Source organism: Kogia breviceps, chromosome 2 (genome assembly GCF_026419965.1).
Source record: "Kogia breviceps isolate mKogBre1 chromosome 2, mKogBre1 haplotype 1, whole genome shotgun sequence".
NCBI classification, from domain to species: Eukaryota; Metazoa; Chordata; class Mammalia; order Artiodactyla; family Physeteridae; genus Kogia; species Kogia breviceps.
This window is the reverse complement of record NC_081311.1, coordinates 172,044,548-172,064,332: the sequence shown is the minus strand read 5'-3', so window position 1 is coordinate 172,064,332 and position 19,785 is coordinate 172,044,548. Positions and strand designations below refer to the sequence as shown.

At 39.3% G+C, this 19,785-nt stretch overlaps 1 pseudogene; it reads right to left on the bottom strand.

The window, feature by feature from the left end:
* Window positions 1-2,316: 2,316 nt before the first annotated feature.
* LOC131750429 (mitochondrial import inner membrane translocase subunit TIM14 pseudogene) lies at window positions 2,317-19,272 on the bottom strand (annotated as a pseudogene).
* Window positions 19,273-19,785: the final 513 nt, after the last annotated feature.

Below are 19,785 nucleotides of genomic sequence, written 5' to 3'. Positions count from 1 at the left end.
CTGTTTAAAATGAGCTCCACACTATTGTTATAAAGAGTAAATACCTATTAAGTTCCAATGACATGCCACACATTGTGGGGAAGCTTGGTGAAGAGATGTGTGAGGACTAAGCCCTTGCCTTCTAGAAATGGGCTTAAAAAGAGATAAGGTTAGAGATGCAGCCATTTTTGGCAAAACAGCAAGGAAGGATTGAAAATAAATGTGAGCAAATTCATGAAAAATGGTTCCTTTTTTAGCCAAATAGGACATTATACCTCAACTACAGGCTTTAGATCCAGAAATTACTGACTGACTTTGGGTCTTGTTATAATTTCCAGACATACTTTTGAAAATCCGGGCACATTTTATTTTACTCAAGGGCTCTAATGAAGTTAACAAAGGGAAAACTATGTTGCTTGAGAAGAGATGATTAATTTTGACAGTAGCCATATCAATAAGGTCTGGATTTATGAGTTTTCCAACAATCATGTATGTTTATTATAAGTAGTCAGCGATGGATATACAGCATGAGTGAATGGACTGAAGATGGTAAATATGTCATTTTCAGAGTTTTCCAGGATTTGGCTCAATTGGAAGAAATAGATAAAATGGATTTCAACTATTGTGTCATTTAATTTAATTTTTATTTTTTTGTTTATTTTTCATTTTTAAAAACATCCTGTTATTGATTCCTTATTCCTTCTAATTTTAAGATGTGGTACACCAAACTGTGCATATATATGCAAATGTTTGTGGAGGGACAGGAGCAAGAACAGAGATTTTTACAAGAGACTAAGAGTGTCAAAGTGACTCTCACAGGAGGGGAATGTAGGGATGATGGATCCCTGGAAATGTGGAGGTTTGCAAAGAAACGATTCCAAGAGCCTGGGCAGGATGTGATAAGAAGAAAACAAAAATTGAGATAATGCTGAAATTTTGAGACAGGCTGAATGATGATTTTAAATTTCTAAAGTGTAGGGAGCTTAGGGGCTTGGAATTATGATAGTGCTGCACAAAAGACCAGGTAAAATGATTATCTTTTTCTTTGCTTGGCCTTATCTGACAGCAGGACATTTATGCTGAGGTGTTGTGGTAGAATGATTGGGAAGATGGCAGATCTATGACCACACCTAACTGAGATCAATCAAGTCAGGCCCACATCACAGAACTACTCAGAGCACTCATATAATCACAAGCAATAAAAATTGGTGAGTATTTTAGATCACTAAGTTTTTTTTTTTTATAGATTTTTTAAACATCTTTATTGGAGTATAAGTGCATTACAATGGTGTGTTAGTTTCTGCTTTATAAAGTGAATCAGCTATACTTATACATACGTCCCCATATCCCCTCCCTCTTGCATCTCCCTCCCTCCTGCCCTCCCTATCCCACCCCTCTAGGTGGTCACAAAGCACTGAGCTGATCTCCTTGTGCTATGCGACTGCTTCCCACTAGCTATCTATTTTACATTTGGTAGTGTATATATGTTCATGCCACTCTCTCACTTCGTCCCAGCTTACCCTTCCCCCTCCCTGTGTCCTCAAGTCTATTCTCTACCTCTCCGTCTTTACTCCTGTTCTGCCCCTAGGTTCTTCAGAACCTTTTTTTTTTTTTTTTTTTTAGATTCCATATATATGTGTTAGCATATGGTATTGGTTTTTCTCTTTCTGACTTACTTCACTCTGTATGACAGACTCTAGGTCCATCCACCTCACTACAAATAACTCAATTTCATTTCTCTTTATGGCTGAGTAATATTCCATTGCATATATGTGCCACAACTTCCTTATCCATTCATCTATAGATGGACACTTAGGTTGCTTCCATGTCCTGGCTATTGTAAATAGAGCTGCAATGAACATTGTGGTACATGACTCTTTTTGAATTATGGTTTTCTTAGGGTATATGCCCAGTAGTGGGATTGCTGCATCGTATGGTATTTCTATTTTTAGTTTTGGAAGGAACCTCCATACTGTTCTCCATAGTGGCTGTATCAGTTTACATTCCCACCAACAGTGCAAGAGGGTTCCTTTTACTCCACACTCTCTCCAGAATTTATTGTTTGTAGATTTTTTGATAATGGCCATTCTGACTGATGTGAGGTGATACCTCATTGTAGTTTTTTTCATTGAAGTTTTCACTTTAAATGGCATGCATTTATCCATAATTATTGAGTATTAACCTACAAATATTCTATAATCTGATTTTAAATCCTCAAATTTATATGAAGGCTTTGATTTAGCTTATGCCAATTTTTAAAATGTGTAGCTTTGAGGTATTTTATTATAAAAAGCTGGTACTTATATACATAAATGAGTAAGAACTTAAAATTCATCATACATTTACTTCATTTTTTAGCTTCACCTTCTAGTAAATCTTTAGCTTCATTGATTTTGGCTGCTATATAAGGAGATCCTGCCTTGTCTGGGTGATTTAAAAGCATAATCCGTCAATGAGAGTCTCTATTTTTCCCTTATTGGCAGTAGGGCTTACACCTAGTATTAATGCTGCTTCCCGTTTTGTCATTTTGGGTTCAAACCCACCTCTGTAATAGCCACCACTGAAGGCAGATTTGGGTAAACTTTGAAAAACTTGTTTAACTTGAGGCTCCATATGCTTCAGGTCTTGCAAAGCGTAATGAGCTGCAAATCCTGCAGCAGCAATGGTCAGTCCAACTGCTACCACTGTACTGGCGATGGTTCCCGCTTGGCTCCTCTGCTTCCACCAGGAGCACGGTTCATCCCACCCCACCAATTCTACACCTCTACCACCCTCATTGTAGTTTTGATTTGCATTTCTCTAATGATTAGTGATGTTGAGCATCCTTTCATGTGTTTGTTGGCAATCTGTATATCTTCTTTGGAGAAATGTCTATTTAGGTCTTCTGCCCATTTTTGGATTGGGTTGTTTGTTTTTTGATATATATATATATATATATATATATATATATATATATATATAAAATAAAACGTTTTTTGAATTTTTTTTTTTTGAGGTATGTGGGCCTCTCACTGTTGTGGCCTCTTCACCCTTTGCGGAGCACAGGCTCCAGACGCGCAGGCTCAGCAGCCATGGCTCACAGGCCTAGCCACTCTGCGGCATGTGGGATCCTCCCGGACTGGGGCACGAACCCGTGTCCCCTGCATCGGCAGGCGGACTCTCAACCACTGTGCCACGAGGGAGGCCCCGTTGTTTGAATTTTATTTTATTTATTTTTTTATACAGCAGGTTCTTATTAGTCATCAATTTTATACATATCAGTGTATACATGTCAATCCCAATTGCCCAATTCATCACACCACCACCCCCTGTTTTTTTGATATTGAGCAGCATGAGCTGCTTGTAAATTTTAGAGATGAATCCTTTGTCAGCTGCTTCATTTGCAAATATTTTCTTCCATTCTGAGGGTTGTTTTTTCATCTTATTTATGGTTTCCTTTGCTGTGTAAAAGCTTTTAAGTTTCATTAGGTCTCATTTGTTTATCTTTGTTTTTATTTCCATTTCTCTAGGAGGTGGGTCAAAAAGGATCTTGCTGTGATTTATGTCATAGAGTGTTCTGCCTATGTTTCCCTCTAAGAGTTTGATAGTGTTTGGCCTTACATTTAGGTCTTTAATCCATTTTGAGTTTATTTTTGTGTATGGTGTTAGGGAGTGCTCTAATTTCATACTTTTGCATGTAGCTGTCCAGTTTTCCCAGCACCACTTGTTAAAGAGGCTGTAAGTGACCCATATGGGTTTATATGATAAGGGTTTATCTCTGGGCTTTCTATCCTGTTCCATTGATCTATATTTCTGTTTTTGTGCCAGTACCATACTGTCTTGATTACTGTAGCTTTATAGTATAGTCTGAAGTCAGGGAGCCTGATTCCTCCAGTTCTGTTTTTTCTTTCTCAAGATTGCTTTGGCTATTTGGGGTCTTTTTGTGTTTCCATACAAATTGTGAAATTTTTTCTTCTAGTTCTGTGAAAAATGCCATTGGTAGTTTGATAGGAATTGCACTGAATCTGTAGATTGCTTTGGGTAGTAGAGTCATTTTCACAGTGTTGATTCTTCCAATCCAAGAACATGATATAGCTCTCCATCTGTTGCTATCATCTTTAATTTCTTTCATCAGTGTCTTACAGTTTTGTGAATACAGGTCTTTTGTCTCCTTAGGTAGGTTTATTCCTAGGTATTTTATTCTTTTTGTTGCAATGGTAAATGGGAGTGTTTCCTTAATTTCTTTTTCAGATTTTTTGTCATTAGTGTATAGAAATGCAAGAGATTTCTGTGCATTAATTTTGTATCCTGCTACTTTACCAGATTCATTGATTCGCTCTAGTAGCTTTCTGGTAGCATCTTTAGGATTCTCTATGTATAATACCATGTCATCTGCAAACAGTGACAGATTTATTTCTTCTTTCGCCATTTGGATTCCTTTTATTTCCTTTTCTTCTCTGATTGCCATAGCTAAAACTTCCAAAACTATGTTGAATAATGGTGAGAATGGACAACTTTGTCTTGTTCCTAATCTTAGAGGAAATGGTTTCAGTTTTACCCCATTGAGAACTATGTTGGCTGTGGGTTTGTCATATATGACCTATATTATGTTGAGGAAAGTTCCCTCTATGCCTACTTTATGGAGGGTTTTAATCATAAATGGGTGTTGAATTTGAAAGCTTTTTCTGCATCTATTGAGATGATCATATGGTTTTTCTCCTTCAATCTGTTAATATGTTTTATCACGTTGATTGATTTGCATATATTGAAGAATCCTTGCATTCTTGGGATAAACCCGACTTGATCATGGTACATGATCCTTTTAATGTGCTGTTGGATTCTGTTTGCTAGCATTTTGTTGAGGATTTTTGCATCTATGTTCATCAGTGATATTGGCCTGTAGTTTTCTTTCTTTGTGACATCTTTGTCTGGTTTTGGTATCAGGGTGATGGTGACCTTGTAGAATGAGTTTGGGAGTGTTCCTCCCTCTGCTATATTTTGGAAGAGTTTGAGAAGGATAGGTGTTATCTCTTCTCTAAATGTTTGATAGACTTCACATATGAAGCCATCTGGTCCTCGGCTTTTGTTTGTTGGAAGATTTAAAATCACAGTCTCAATTTCAGTGCTTGTGATTGGTCTGTTTATATTTTCTATTTCTTCCTGGTTCAGTGTTGGAAGGTTGTGCTTTTCTAAGAATTTGTCCATTTCTTCCAGGTAGTCCATTTTATTGGCATATAGTTGCTTGTAGTAATCTCTCATGATCCTTTGTATTTCTGCAGTGTCAGTTGTTACTTCTCCTTTTTCATTTCTAATTCTATTGATTTGAGTCTTCTCCCTTTTTTTCATGATGAGTCTGGCTAATGGTTTATCAATTTTATTTATCTTCCCAAAGAACCAGCTTTTAGTTTTATTGATCTTTGTTATTGTTTCCTTTATTTCTGATCTGATATTTATGATTTCTTTTCTTCTGGTAACTTTGGAGTTTTTTGGTTTTTCTTTCTCTAATTGCTTTAGGTGTAAGGTTAGGTTGTTTATTTGAGTTGTTTCTTGTTTCTTGAGGTAGGATTATATTGCTATGATTTTCCCTCTTAGAACTGCTTTTGTTGCATCCCATAGGTTTTAGGTGGTCGTGTTTTCACTGTCATTTGTTTCTAGGTATTTTTCGATGTCCTCTTTGATTTCTTCAGTGATCTCTTGGTTATTAAGTAACGTATTGTTTAGCCTCCATGTGTTTGTATTTTTAGCAGATTTTTTCCTGTAATTGATATCTAGTCTCATAGTGCTGTGGTCGGAAAAGATACTTGATATGATTTCAATTTTCTTAAATTTACCAAGGCTTGATTTATGACCCAAGATATGATCTATCCTGGAGAATGTTCCATGAGCACTTGAGAAGAAAGTGTATTCTGCTGTTTTTGGATGGAATGTCCCATAAATATCAATTAAGTCCATCTTGTTTAATGTATCATTTAAAGCTTGTGTTTCCTTATTTATTTTCATTTTGGATGATCTGTCCATTGGTGAAAGTAGGGTGTTAAGGTCCCCTACTATGATTGTGTCACTGTCAATTTCCCCTTTTATGGTTGTTAGCATTTGTCTTATGTATCGAGGTGCTCCTATGTTGGGTGCGTAAATATTTACAATTGTTATATCTTCTTCTTGGATTGATCCCTTGATCATTACGTAGTGTCCTTCTTTGTCTCTTGTAATAGACTTTATTTTAAAGTCTATTTTGTCTGATATGAGAATTGCTACTCCAGCTTTCTTTTGTTTTCCGTTTGTATGGACTATCTTTTTCCATCCCCTCACTTTCAGTCTGTATGTGTCCCTAGGTCTGAAGTGCATCTCTTGTAGACGGCGTATATATGGGTCTTGTTTTTGTATCCATTCAGCCAGTCTATATCTTTTGGTGGGGGCACTTAATCCATTTACATTTAAGGTAATTATCAATATGTATGTTCCTATTACCATTTTCTTAATTGTTTTGGGTTTGTTATTGTAGGTCTTTTCCTTCTCTTGTATTTCCTGCCTAGAGAAGTTCCTTTAGCATTTGTTGTAAAGCTGGTTTGGTGGTGCTGAATTCTCTTAGCTTTTGCTTGTTTGTAAAGATTTTAATTTCTCTGTCGAATCTGAATGAGATCCTTGCTGGGAAAAGTAATCGTGTTGTTAGGTTTTCCCCATTCATCACTTTAAATATGTCTTGCCACTCTCTTCTGGCATGCAGAGTTTCTGCTGAAAGATCAGCTGTTAACCTTAAGGGAATTCCCTTGTATGTTATTTCTTGTTTTTCCCTTGCTGCTTTTAATATTTTTTCTTTGTATTTAATTTTTTTTTTTTTTTTCGGTATGCGGGCCTCTCACTGTTGTGGCCTCCCCCATTGCGGATCACAGGCTCTGGACACACAGGTTCAGCGGCCATGGCTCACAGGCCTAGCCGCTCCGTGGCATGTGAGATCTTCCCAGACCAGGGCACGAACCCACATCTCCTGCGTCGGCAGGTGGACTCTTAATGACTGCACCACCAGGGAAGCCCCCTGTATTTAATTTTTGATAGTTTGATTAATATGTGTCTTGGCATGCTTCTCCTTGGATTTATCCTGTATGAGACTCTGAACTTCCTGGACTAAATTTACTATTTCCTTTCCCATATCAGGGAAGTTTTCCACTATAATCTCTACAAATATTTTCTCAGTCCTTTTCTTTTTTCTCTTCCTCTTCTAGGACCCCTATAATTCGAATGTTGGTGCGTTTAATGTTGTCCCAGAGGTCTCTGAGACTGTACTCAATTCTTTTCATTCTTTTTTCTTTATTCTGCTCTGCAGTAGTTATTTCCACCATTTTATCTTCCAGGTCACTTATCTGTTCTTCTGTCTCAGTTATTCTGCTATTGATTCCTTCTAGAGAATTTTAAATTTCATTCATTGTGTTGTTCATCATTGTTTGTTTGCTTTTTAGTTCTTCTAGGTCCTTATTAAACGTTTCTTGTATTTTCTCCATTCTGTTTCCAAGATTTTGGATCATCTTTACTATCATTGCTCTGAATTCTTATTCAGGTAGACTGACTATTTCCTCTTCATTTGTTTAGTCTGATGCGTTTTTACTTTGCTCCTTCATCTGCTGTGTGTTTCTCTGTCTTCTCATTTTGCTTAACTTACTGTGTTTGGGGTCTCCTTTTCACAGGCTGCATGTTCGTAGTTTCAGTTATTTTTGGTGTCTGCCTCCAGTGGCTAAGGTTGGTTCACTGGATTGTTTACGTTTACTGGTGGAGGGGACTAGTGCCTGTGTTCTGGTGGATGAGGCTGGATCTTGTCTTTCTGGTATTCAGAACCACATCTGGTGGTGTATTTTGGTGTGTCTGTGACCTTATTATAATTTTAGGCAGCCTCTCTGCTAATGGATGGGGTTGCATTCCTGTGTTGCTAGTTGTTTGGCATAGGGTGTCCAGCACTGTAGCTTGCTGGTTGTTGAGTGGAGGTGGGTCTTAACGTTGAGATGGACATCTCTGGGAGAGCTTTCTCTGTTTGATATTTTGTGGAACTGGGAGGTCTCTGGTGGACCAATGTCTTGAACTTGACTCTCTCACCTCAGAGGCACAGGCCTGACACCCAGCTGGAGCACCAAGACCCTGTCAGCATCATGGCTCAAAAGAAAAGGGAGAAAAAAAGAAAGAAAGAAAAAATAAAATTAAAAATAACGTTATTAAAATAAAAATTAAAAATTATTGAAAATAAAAAGTAATTTTAAAAAAGAAAGAAAGAAGAGAGCAACCAAACCAAAAAAAGCAAATCCACCAATGATAACAAGTGCTAAAAACTATACTAAAAAAACCCCCAGAAAACGGACAGACAGAACCCTAGGACAAATGGTAAAAGCAAAGCTATACAGACAAATTCACACCAAGAAGCATACACATACACACTCACAAAAAGAGAAAAAGGAAAAAAAATATCTTTTGGGAAGTCTGAGGTCTTCTGGCAGTGTTCAGTAGGTGTTCTGTAGAAGTTGTTCCACATGTAGATGTATTTCTGATGTATTTGTGGGGAGGAAGGTGATCTCCCTGTCTTACTCCTCTGTCATCTTGAAGGTCTCCCCTCTAGACCACTAAGTTTTAAGGTGGTTTGTTATGCATTACTATTGTGACAATGGATAAGTGACACATGTATCCTCAACAGAATTCATGCTACAGATCTAAAAGAGATAAAGAACAGAAGCTGGAGATTATACAGACAGTTAATAGAAAAAGTACATGATTAGGTGAGCCATTTATTAGAAAGGATGATGGTTGGGCAGGAAGAGAAATAAGAATTTGCCAAGGAGTCATCAGAAAGGTTGGAGGTGATCTACTACATGGAAGCATCTCTGAAGTCTAGACATCAACCTTCACAGCACCAGAAAAAGTGGTGAGAAGAACACATCTTTGTAGGAAAATTTGTACATCAGGGAACTATTGAGTTTGATACAAAGAAAACCATATAGAGTGATGGACAGAAGCCAGCTTATAAGGTGTTACAGAGGGAGGAAGCAGAGGCAAGTGAAGGTCAGCAAGGTCTCTTATGCATTCTAGAGGAAAGCTGTGGTAAGGGCTCAGATGGATGGTGGAATGGAGAGAAAGTCTTCTAGGAGGGGAGGGACAGATGGATTCTTAAACAGAAGGGACACACCAGAAAGAAATAGTAATGATTAGGAGAGAGGGTGGTGGCACCAGGGCTATTAACAGCTACTCTATAGTTATAACTCCATGAAGTCAACATTGACCCGAGGCCCTTTAGCATTTGTAGATATTCATTAATTTTGTGAAATTCCTCTGTAAGATTCTGTTACACATTCAAGGTTGGGAGCAGCCCAAGAGCCAAAAATAACATGGCTATCATATTGTTTTACTCGTGTTACAGATGAGTAACTTTAGATATCAAGTAGTTGAATAACTTGCCCAAAGTCAAACAGGAAGCCTGTTATTGAGCTGCTGAAAGATCCCAGTTCTGCAAATAAACTTCTAGTCCACTTGCTTTTCACCAAATGAGCTAGTTAGAAGTCAGATTAAGTTCATTTATTTATGGCTCCATTGACTTTAAGAAAAGAAAGAAGTTATTTCTTATGGGAAGTCCTAAATATCTGAATATCCTTACATCTGAGATGGTGTTTACTTTTCCATCTCTTTATTTTATTTTTTACTCTTTACAGTCTTTATCTTCTACAGAGACATTTTGGCTTCTTTCTGGGTTTTAACATAGTACATGCGGGGTGTGAGTCATAACACCCAGTTTTTTTTCCTGATCCACACTGACTTTTTACAGGCAACACGAAACACTGCAGGTTAGGTTCTAGAGTCTAAGATTCTTAACTTTTTGCAGAAATCCCTTTGATCTGCTGGTGAGTCTCGGATGTGAAAAGATGATCATCACTTAGGTGAATTCACTGCTGAAGGCTATAGTTATGCTGATCACTTTGAGGTTTATATTTCTCCCCCAAGATTATCTCTTAACTTTGCTGATTTCCCTTTACCTTGGTTGGTCCAAGGAAAGCATCAACCACCCAGAGGTTTCTGATCTCTAGGTTCTCTCTAGAAGGAGAGTTTTATACTTTAAATATATATTCTGGTAATCAACTAGTCTGACACATGGAAAGGTAGCATGTTTTATTCTATTTTTACTAGAGATTAAGAAAACTAATGAATATTAATGACCATATGTACTCACCTATGAAATGACATTGCATATGAGGTGCACTCTAGTTTCCAAGACAAATAGGAGAAGTGAGAAATTGAGGAGAGTCGAATGGCGGAAAGGAGAGAGATGATGGACACTAGGAAAGAAAAGTGGACAGAAATTTGATAAGTAGGGGAAAGCCAAAGAGAAGAAATGCAGAATATAGAAAGTAAATGGAGTGGAGAGGGATGTAAGACATGGAAAAGCTATATTGATTTTTATATTTTAAAACACTGAAAGAGTTACATTACATAAGTGAGTTGGGTATATATTTATTTAACATTAGCAATAACTTAATTTCAAAGGTTTGAAATGTACTGTGAAGATATTAATTCAATCAGTCCTTTCCTGCTGATTGTGAACTGTGAAAGAGATCTCCTTACTTCTTTTCCTCTGGGGGAAACTGAGGCAGAGAAAAGACTGCCTCACACTAGGAAATGGGTGAAGCTGGTGTGAGCCCTGACAATCAAAGTGGTGCCAACTTTGTGTTTCCAATGGGCCCTGTCCCAGGGGGAAGGCCACTTGAGCTTGGCATTTTCGTAATAATTCATGGTATGTTATTTTCAGTTGCAATGGTTTTATGCATTTTAATTCGTGTCTTAATGTAGTATATTTTGGCCCCAGAAGGCATAATTGAAAGAAACAAAAACAAAACCCCAAAATACATAGAATGAGTGAATGAAAATTCACGACAACCGTGGGAGTTCTTGGCTGCCCAGCTGTGTCATAACCATTGGATACTGCTGCCTTTCCCAAGCTTCCCACCCCCAATCTTCCATCCCTCCCACCCCCAATCTTTCATCCCTCCCACCCCCAATCTTCTGACCCCTCCACAATCTTGTTTTGCTCCCAGCTGCCTGGCTTTTTGTGTTGATTCTGGTCACTTACAAGGTTAGTCTGCAGCCAGGAGCAACCATAGATGCAACAAGGAGCAACCACAGCTTTTCTGTTTCTTTCTTTGAGGATCAGTTTCAAGCTCCCCCAGCAGCCAAATGTGTGTTGCTGGTGTCTCTGTTGCCGGCCTCCGCAGGCCCGAGCTGGCTCCCCGCTCCCACCCACACAATCTGCTGCTCTTTTCGTTCCTCATTTGCAGTCCCCTGTCCGCTTCTTCCCCACCATGCCTCTGTGGCCTTGCCTCTTTTCAAGTCCAGGTTGGAATCTTTGCATCATGCGGCCTCAGCCTGAAAAGAAGCCTATATTTTTTCTGCTCCTAAGCTTAGATTTATGGCCCGTGTCAGGCCTTCCTGCCATGGCCTCTGGCAGCTCCTGCCTTTCCTAACATCAGATTCATTGCTGTTCCTAAGGTCCTTTAAGATTTTAATGCTAAGTCTATAAATTTCGTTCCCTTTCTGCTTTAACCTTTCTTTAGACCTTCCCATTGTCTGATGGGATGTCCCCCAGGCATTGATTTGCATCTCTGTTCCTGCGCTCTTGGGTGAGTTGGAGGAGGAGGCAGTTGGTTGGAGCGGATGGAGGGGGAAATGGGGAAAGTAACTGATGAATTTAGATTTCCATCAGCTGCAACAATTCACTGGGGTTTGATAGGGATTGACATTTTCCTTCGAAGCTGTGATTTGCTGAGAACTTGTGGCTTTCATTACAATAGTATCTGAGAGTTTAAAAAAAAAAAAAAAAAGAGGGTTGGCTGAACAGATATCCAACCTACCTTAATAATTGCATCTGAGTTTACATTTTTTCTTTCCTATGTGGCAACTGGGGATGCTCTTCCATCTCCAGTACACATCAGCACTGCTTATATAACTCGGATTTCTCTCCCAGGCAGACTTCTGCTGAAGAAACTTTTCTCACCTTAAGATAATAAAGCCTCCGGGTGAGAGAGGTGGAAATAGCAACCGGCTTGAAATTTCAGGGGGGAAGGCTGGGTCATTGTCTAGAAAGAAGGAACTTGCCAGCTTGGGGAAGCATGATGAGTACTTTGGAAGTATAATTTTTGAATTCATTTTGTCTTTCATTGGCCTTGGAGGTGTTAACAACATCCTCAGCCTCGCTTTTCCTTTACTTCCTTCAGGTCAGCTGTTATGAGGGGGGAGGCGGGCAAAAGGAGTGGGAAAGAAAGAGAAGAAAGACTTTTGTGTCCAAATCATTTTGATTACATTGCTTGTTCAAGCTTCAATTTATTTAGGCTGACGGTATAAGTCTAGGGAGCAAGCCATGAATGGAATGGTGAAATCTGTAACAGATACGGAAGTCTTGCTTCCCCAGGGCAGACTTGAGTGAAATGAAGTCAAGGCGTTTGTCATTGAATGGTATTTGCCTCTTAGAACTCACTAGTTTTCTTGTTTGAATTCCAGGCATTGGAATCTTGAAGGTCATTGGTGCCTCACCTCATTGGTGCTTTTTCTTCAAGTTCTGGTACAGGTTTACATTTCTTTGAGCTGAGTTTTGTTCATGCTATTGTGGTCCCTACTTCTCTAGCTGCTCAGTGTCCTCAAACCTGGTGCCAGACTTTCCTTTATTCCTCCAGCCTTGGAGACGTGGTCCTCTAAACTCCCACAAACAAGAGATTAGCACTTTTCTGAAGTTAACTTTAGATGGTTTGACATTCAAAGAAAGACAGCTTAATGTAGAATATGGCAGAGACTAGCTAACTATTCACTTTACCAGTTCTCTCTTCCTCTTAGGCATACAGCTGGATCGCATTTCCCAATCTCCTTTGCACCTATAAAGTTTGCAACCATATGACTGAATTGTGGCCAATAGAATATAGGTAGAAGTGTTTGCTGATTCTAGGACTGGCCCATGAAATTTCTACACCATCCTCCATGTCCTCTCTCTTCCCCTTGACTGGTGGGATTTTAAATCTGCCACTAGGTATGGTGGGGAGATCTACACACGAAAATGTGCTATCTGATACCAAGGCTCCTATAACTGCTTTGGAACTCATCCATTCCATCTGCTAAACATTAGAAGAGCCCAGCTGAATTATAAACACTCACTTTGATCTGTGTTTTGTACAATTTAATAAGAGTACCTTGAGTGAAAATGGGTCACATTCCTTAGAAGGAGGCCCTTTGCTCTAAAAAAATCATGAAAGCTGGTGGAAAAGATATGGAGGAATTCTTGCCATTTGGGAGTAAAGAGTGAAGAGGTCAACTGTGTAGGGAAAAAGCTGAGGTAGATTGCATTCAAGTTCCCAATTCCGTACTCCTTTCTTTATCTTTGTGTTTTACCATTCAGCTTTTAAAAAATCATTCTTATTTTTTTATTTCCAGCTTTATTGAGGTATAATTAACAAATCAAAATTGTATATATTTAGGATGTACGATGTGACTTTTAAAGGTGTGCAATGTGATGATTTAATATACGCATTTATTATGAAATGATTTCCACAATCAAGTTAATTAACACATTCATCATCTCACATAGTTACCTTTTATTTTTGGTAAGAACACTTAAGAGTTACTCTTTTAGTGAATTTCACGTATACAAGATGGCATTATTAACTGTAATCACCAGGCTGTACATTAGACTCCCAGAACTCATTCATCTGATAACCAAAGGCTTGTACGCTTTGACCAGCATCTCCCCATTTCCTTTAACCCTCAGCCCCTGGCAACCATCATTCTATTCTCTGATTCTATGAGTTTGACTTTTGTAGATTCCACATCTAAGTGAGATCATATACTATTTGTCTTCCAGGTCTGGCTTACTTCACTTAGTAGCATGTCTTCCAGGTTCATCCATGTTGTCACTCATCTTTGTATCAATAGTTCCTTTCCCCAGTAGTGGAGTGCGTTTCCCTGCCCTTTGTTTTTGAGTCCAGCCGTGTGACTTGTTTTGGCCAAGGGGATGCAAGACATTTAAATGTGTCTGAGTGTTGGGGTGCCCTCTGGTGCTTCTGCTGTCACTGTGAGGAGAATATGCCCTGTCCAGCCTACTGGTGAGAGGAGGAGAGACATGTGAGGTGACCTGGATCCAACCTGTAGCCCAGAACCAAGCCCCGCCTAGCTCACACTAGATCACCTTACCCCCAGATGACCCACAGGTATGTGACTGAGAAGAAATAATTATTTTATAAAACCACTGAGGTTGTTTTTTTTTAGGTAAAAGTCACCTAAGAGTCAACATTTTAACCATCTTAAAGTATGTAATTCAGTATCATTTAGTACATCCACAATGTTATGCAACCATCACCACTACCTAGGTCCAGTATTTTCATCACTCCAAAAGGACACCCCCAAACCCATTAAGCCATCACTTCCCATTTCCTCCTTCTCCCCAGGCCCTGCGAACCACAAATCTACTTTCTGTCTCTATAGATTTGCCTCTTCTGGATGTTTCATGTAAATGGGATTACACACTATGTGCCCTTAGCCTAATGGTTTTCAGATTCATCTATGCTGTGACATGTAGTATCTCATTCTTTTGTATGGCTGAATGATATTACATTATATGGAAATGTCATATTTTGTTATCCAGCTGATAGACATTTGGATTGTTTCTACCTTTTAGCTATTGTGAATAGTGCTGCTCTTCACATTTGTGTCCAGGTTTTGTCTGAACAATTGTTTTCAACTATTTTGGGTATATACCTTGGAGTGGAATTGCTAATGATAATTATCAGGGTGGCTCTGTTAACCTTAAGGCTCATATCTCTAGTCACTTGTTTTCCTTGGGCTTCCTTATCCACAGCTGAATAAAACTGGGCATGTTTCTTAATTATGTTGCACCTTAATCTCCTCCCCAGTAAAATGGAGCTAACAACAGAATCTACCTCAAGGGGATGTGGTGAGGATTTACAGAGTTGGTGTCTGAAGCACTTAAAACTGTGCCTGGCACAAAGCAAGCCCCGTGTAAACATTTGTTAACTGAATTTTAGGAAGTCTTGCTGTAAGGGGTCATCTGCATGGAAGTGGCTGGCTTGACTTGAGCCTCATTTCCTGCCTGGGTCCTCTTCATCCTTAAAGCTCTTCCATAGCCTTCCTGACTTTTCCTGACTACAGGAGGTATGGGAGCACCTCTCTTCCTTAGGCCTTTTTGGTGTAGAATGAGTCCTGAATTATTCTGTCCTTGAGCCTTTCCTTCCTCCTCCAGCCGAGCTTGAGGGAGCCAAGTTGCCAGTGGGTCTCTCACTGGAGCAGGGATGAGCCTGTGTAGGCGTCTGAGTCACATCCGATTGTTGGCACGTGCCACTACTGGAGCCCTTAAAGTGTGAATCAGATCCATCCTTTACCTGAGGTAAAAAATCAGGAAAAGTTTTCATCAGAAGAGCATTAAGTCACTGGTTTCTTCCCAGCTTGTTCATTACATAGTCTGTTTAGACAACTACCTGGAAAGAAAACAAATGGTTCATCTCCACTTTATCCATTCTTTCTTTCTTTTTTTTTTATTGTCAAAGTTTAATACAGCTGCTTTGCTTTCCTATTCCAGCGTTGGCATCTGATAACGGCACAACTGATTTATGGTGGGAGAGCCTGGAGGTGAATTATTTATTCACCCCATGTAAAGGATTAGCTGTTTCTACTTTTTTATTTTGTGGTACGCGGGCCTCTCACCATTGTGGCCTCTCTTGTTGCGGAGCACAGGCTCTGGACGCGCAGGCTCAGCGGCCATGGCTCACGGGCCCAGCCGCTCCATGGCATGTGGGATCTTCCCAGACCGGGGCACGAACCCATGTCCCCTGCATCGGCAGGCAGACTCTCAACCAATGCGCCACAGGGAAGCCCTATTTCTACTTTTAATGCATTTTTGTTGCAGTGTGTTTATGTATGTTCAGATGGATTGAGAAGTCCTCTGACCTCCAATGTCATATCACACAAAGCTATTTGCAAATCACATTAAAAGTCTGAATTTCAACTTTTGATGAAAGCAAATAAATGAAGAGTTATAATATTGAGTCTGTGCCCCTAGAGATTCTTCTTAATTTATACTCTTATGTCCCAGAAGGAATATATAGATGTGAGAACAGGGCCAGAGCCCAGCAGACTGTATTAAGTTAACCAATTCAGGTGTCTAGCTTTCTAGGCACAGTTACCCATCTCAAAGTCCCCATCATCCCACAGTAGGTAGGAGAAGCAGCCTGGGGGGGCGGGGACAGACTGTTCCAGATGCTGAACTTCCTGGGCATCCATCCACTCCAACTACAGAACACTGGCAGGTGAATCTACTCCTTAGATAGTCATAAGACCAGATTTTCTTTTCATTAAAAAGAAAGGTGTGTTATCGATCTATACCTATCTATCTATCTATCTACCTGTCTGTCTATCTATCTACCTATCTATCTATCTATCTATCTACCTATCTATCTATCCATGTATCTATCACTTATCTATCATCTATCTATATCTATTTTGAATAGACAATTAAAAATATTATAGTAAAATATTTTCCCTTCATTCCTTGCTTCCTCTCTCCCTTACCTGCCTAATTCTCCATTCCCTGCCATGACCATAATTCCTCCTATTTTCCTCCATACCCCTCCAGAGTTTCTTCATGTAAAACAAATACAAATATATATACTTATCCACTCCCCACTCACTTTTATGCCAAATCTGGAATGTTTTATGCACTGTTCTCCTTTGCCTTATTATTTTTAAACTTAACAATATATCCTGGAGATCATCTCATAAAAGTACATGGAAATCTTCCTCATTTAAAATTTTTCATTTCTGTGTAGTACTCAGATTCTACGTTTGTACCAAGGTTTATTTAATAAGCTCCCTATTGATGGACACTTGGTTTGATTCCCATTTTGCCATTTCAAACAAGTCTGCAAATGAATAACATTTTACATATGGTTTATCATGTGGGTATGAGTTAATCTGTAGGATAAATTCTCCAGTGTGACCTTCTGGGTTGAAAAGTATTTGTATTTGTAATTTTGATAGATGTGTCCAAATTTCCCTCCGTGGGAGCTGTGCTGCTTACAGTTCCATCAGCAATGCATGAGAGACCACATTCTCTCACTGTGTGTGTGTGAGAGAGAGAGAGAGAGAGAGGGAGGGAGAGAGAGAAAGAGTGAGAGGGTGAGGAAGAGGAAGAGGGGTGGTTTAAATTTGAAAGTTTTGATAGTATTTAAATAAGAAGCATGGAGTGAGAGAAGGAAGTGGGAGAGGCCCTTCTGGGTTCCCATAATGTGAACAAGAAGCAACAGTGACTCTAGATAATAATAATAACACTGATAGCTAATATTTATATAGCACTTATGTGTTTGGCACTAAGTGTGTTACTATATTCACTCATTATTAGATTAGACTGGCTCATTTTCATTTGATTGTCTTGTGATTAAAAAAGAAGTATTGAGTATTGACTATGTGCTAGACACTCTGTTAGGTGTTGGTTGTTGTAATTTTTGTTGACAGAAGTCCTGCCAAATGTTGACGGAAAGGGAATTTGGGAGGAAGTTCTTACCTACACCAAGATACCTTAGCAAATACCAACAGTGGTTCTGTTTCAGGTGCTGTGTAGTGTCTTCCAAAGGAGATTCGACTTGAGAGCTGCAACATAAAGCAAGGTGTGTGGTTGACTTACCTGGTATATGATGAAGCAGACCAAATCCCAATAGTTGCTTTACTACACACATGTATTGATGGTCTGTTCGTTTCATGTTTCTTTGTTTAATAATTACGGTTTGGGGCTACAGATATAGGAATGGGAAAGGAAGGTTTTGATTTTGTGTGAGCGATTATGTGTGTGTGTGGTAATACTAAACTAAGAAATAAATCCAGTTCAGCTACATATCAGATTTAGTCAATAGCTGGCAGTTATAATTAGCACATGCAATGTATCACTGCAAAGGAATATTGAGAAGGCAAAAAAAGAAAAAAAATCTGAACACATATAAATGGAAAATACCTCTAGACCTGCAGGTAGATATACTGGAGCTGAGTGGCAAAAATTAATAAATAAAAAATCAGAGGCCAGAACTAATTAGCATTGAGAGCTAATGTCTCCCATTATTTTCTAGTTTTTCTCTCTTTTTTCCCTCTGTCCTAGGTCATCTTCAAGATTACTCTAGAACTCTGTAGTCTTCACTTCTGTCATTGTCTTCCAGACTGTCCCTTCATCTGGGCTAGCCTACCTTCCTGGTCCTGATCCCAAGCTGTTCTATCGTGGCAGGAGATGATTAGTCTTTGTTCATCTGCTCAGTTATCCCTACATCCCACACCATGGGGCTGTAATAGCCATGATACCCTTATCTTCAGGATGGAGTTGAATAACAGAGGGGGTTTTAGGGAGGACCAACTATGGTAGAGTGTTAGACAGTGGAAAATAGTTTTAGGAACAGTATTAATAGCCAGGGAAAGTGTTTGGGGTAGGAGAATAGTCTTCTGGGGCTATCAATGCTATTTGGAAAGGGAAAGATAGGGGATTTTAGTTGGGAAAATAATTTACAGTAATTGAAGATTGTTTCCAAGTCAGAAGCAGAGAATTGGGTTCTGACTCTAGAAATCTGGTTAAATACTGTTTCCGTCAAGGTCCCTTCAAGTTAGTGCAAAACACAATAGGTATTTTAAAAAGTGGGAGACTCAACAGAGGTTCATGAATACAGGTATCATATCTGGGAATAACCTGCCTGAGCTTAGAAGCAATGGCCCACTTTAGATGGGACATGTCCTCTACTATACGCCACAGCCCCTGCTTGGCCCCTTAACTGAGCAGCAGACTGACCAGGCCCTTGAGTGTGTGATCCCTGTCATAGAGGAGTTTGTAGCTAGAGAATCTAGATGTGTTTCTTGGATTAAGGCATTTCACCTTGTTGATGTTTTCTAGGCAGACTATCATTACCTTCTGTTAACCACTGATGGGTGGCTTCCTGAATTTTTAGACCTATACTTGACACTCCTTAAGATGAGGACCAAGGCCATCCCTTCGGTCTTGGGCTATATTCTTCCCTAAGAAATCCCATCCATACAATGACTTCAATTACACAAGGGCTCTTTCATGCCTTCAGCCCAGTCTTCTCTTCTGAGCTCCAGACCTAATGGATGATTTAAAGGCAACTCATTTAACACATGTGAGCTGGAGCTCATGTTGTCCCTATAAAACCTGATTTTCTCCCAGTGTTCTCCCAGGGACAGATACCACCATCTAACCAGTGGCTCAAGTCGGAAACCTGGAGTCACCTATGACCTTACCTCATTTCCCATATCCAGTCCATTGCTAAGTCCTCTTGATCTTACCACCTTAATATCTCTTGAGTCTGTCCTTATTTCTCTAACTCTACCCCTACCACCCTAGTCTAAGCTACTGTTATCTCCCTCCTGAGTAAGTAATACTACCTCCTAACTGGTCTGTCTTCATTTGTTTTCACTTCCCTTTCATTTGTTTTCTGACTAACCCTAGCATGCTCTTTTCAAAGGCATATCTCATGCTAACATATATTTCCCTCAGGGATGCTTTCTCAGCCCTTCACATTACTTATCACTGTAGCAATTTTACAGTTTTGAGTGTGATTCCTCAATTATTGTCTGCCTTTGCCTGTAGACTATCAACTCTTGAGGAGTAGTGGCCATATCTGCTTTTGCTTATTTTTCTCATATCCCTAACCCTTAGTGTGATATATAGCACATAGTAGGCATTCAACAAATATTTCCTGTAATACTTAGCAAAGAGTTTTGTACTTAGTCAGTGCTCAATAAATATTAGGTATTTATAAATAT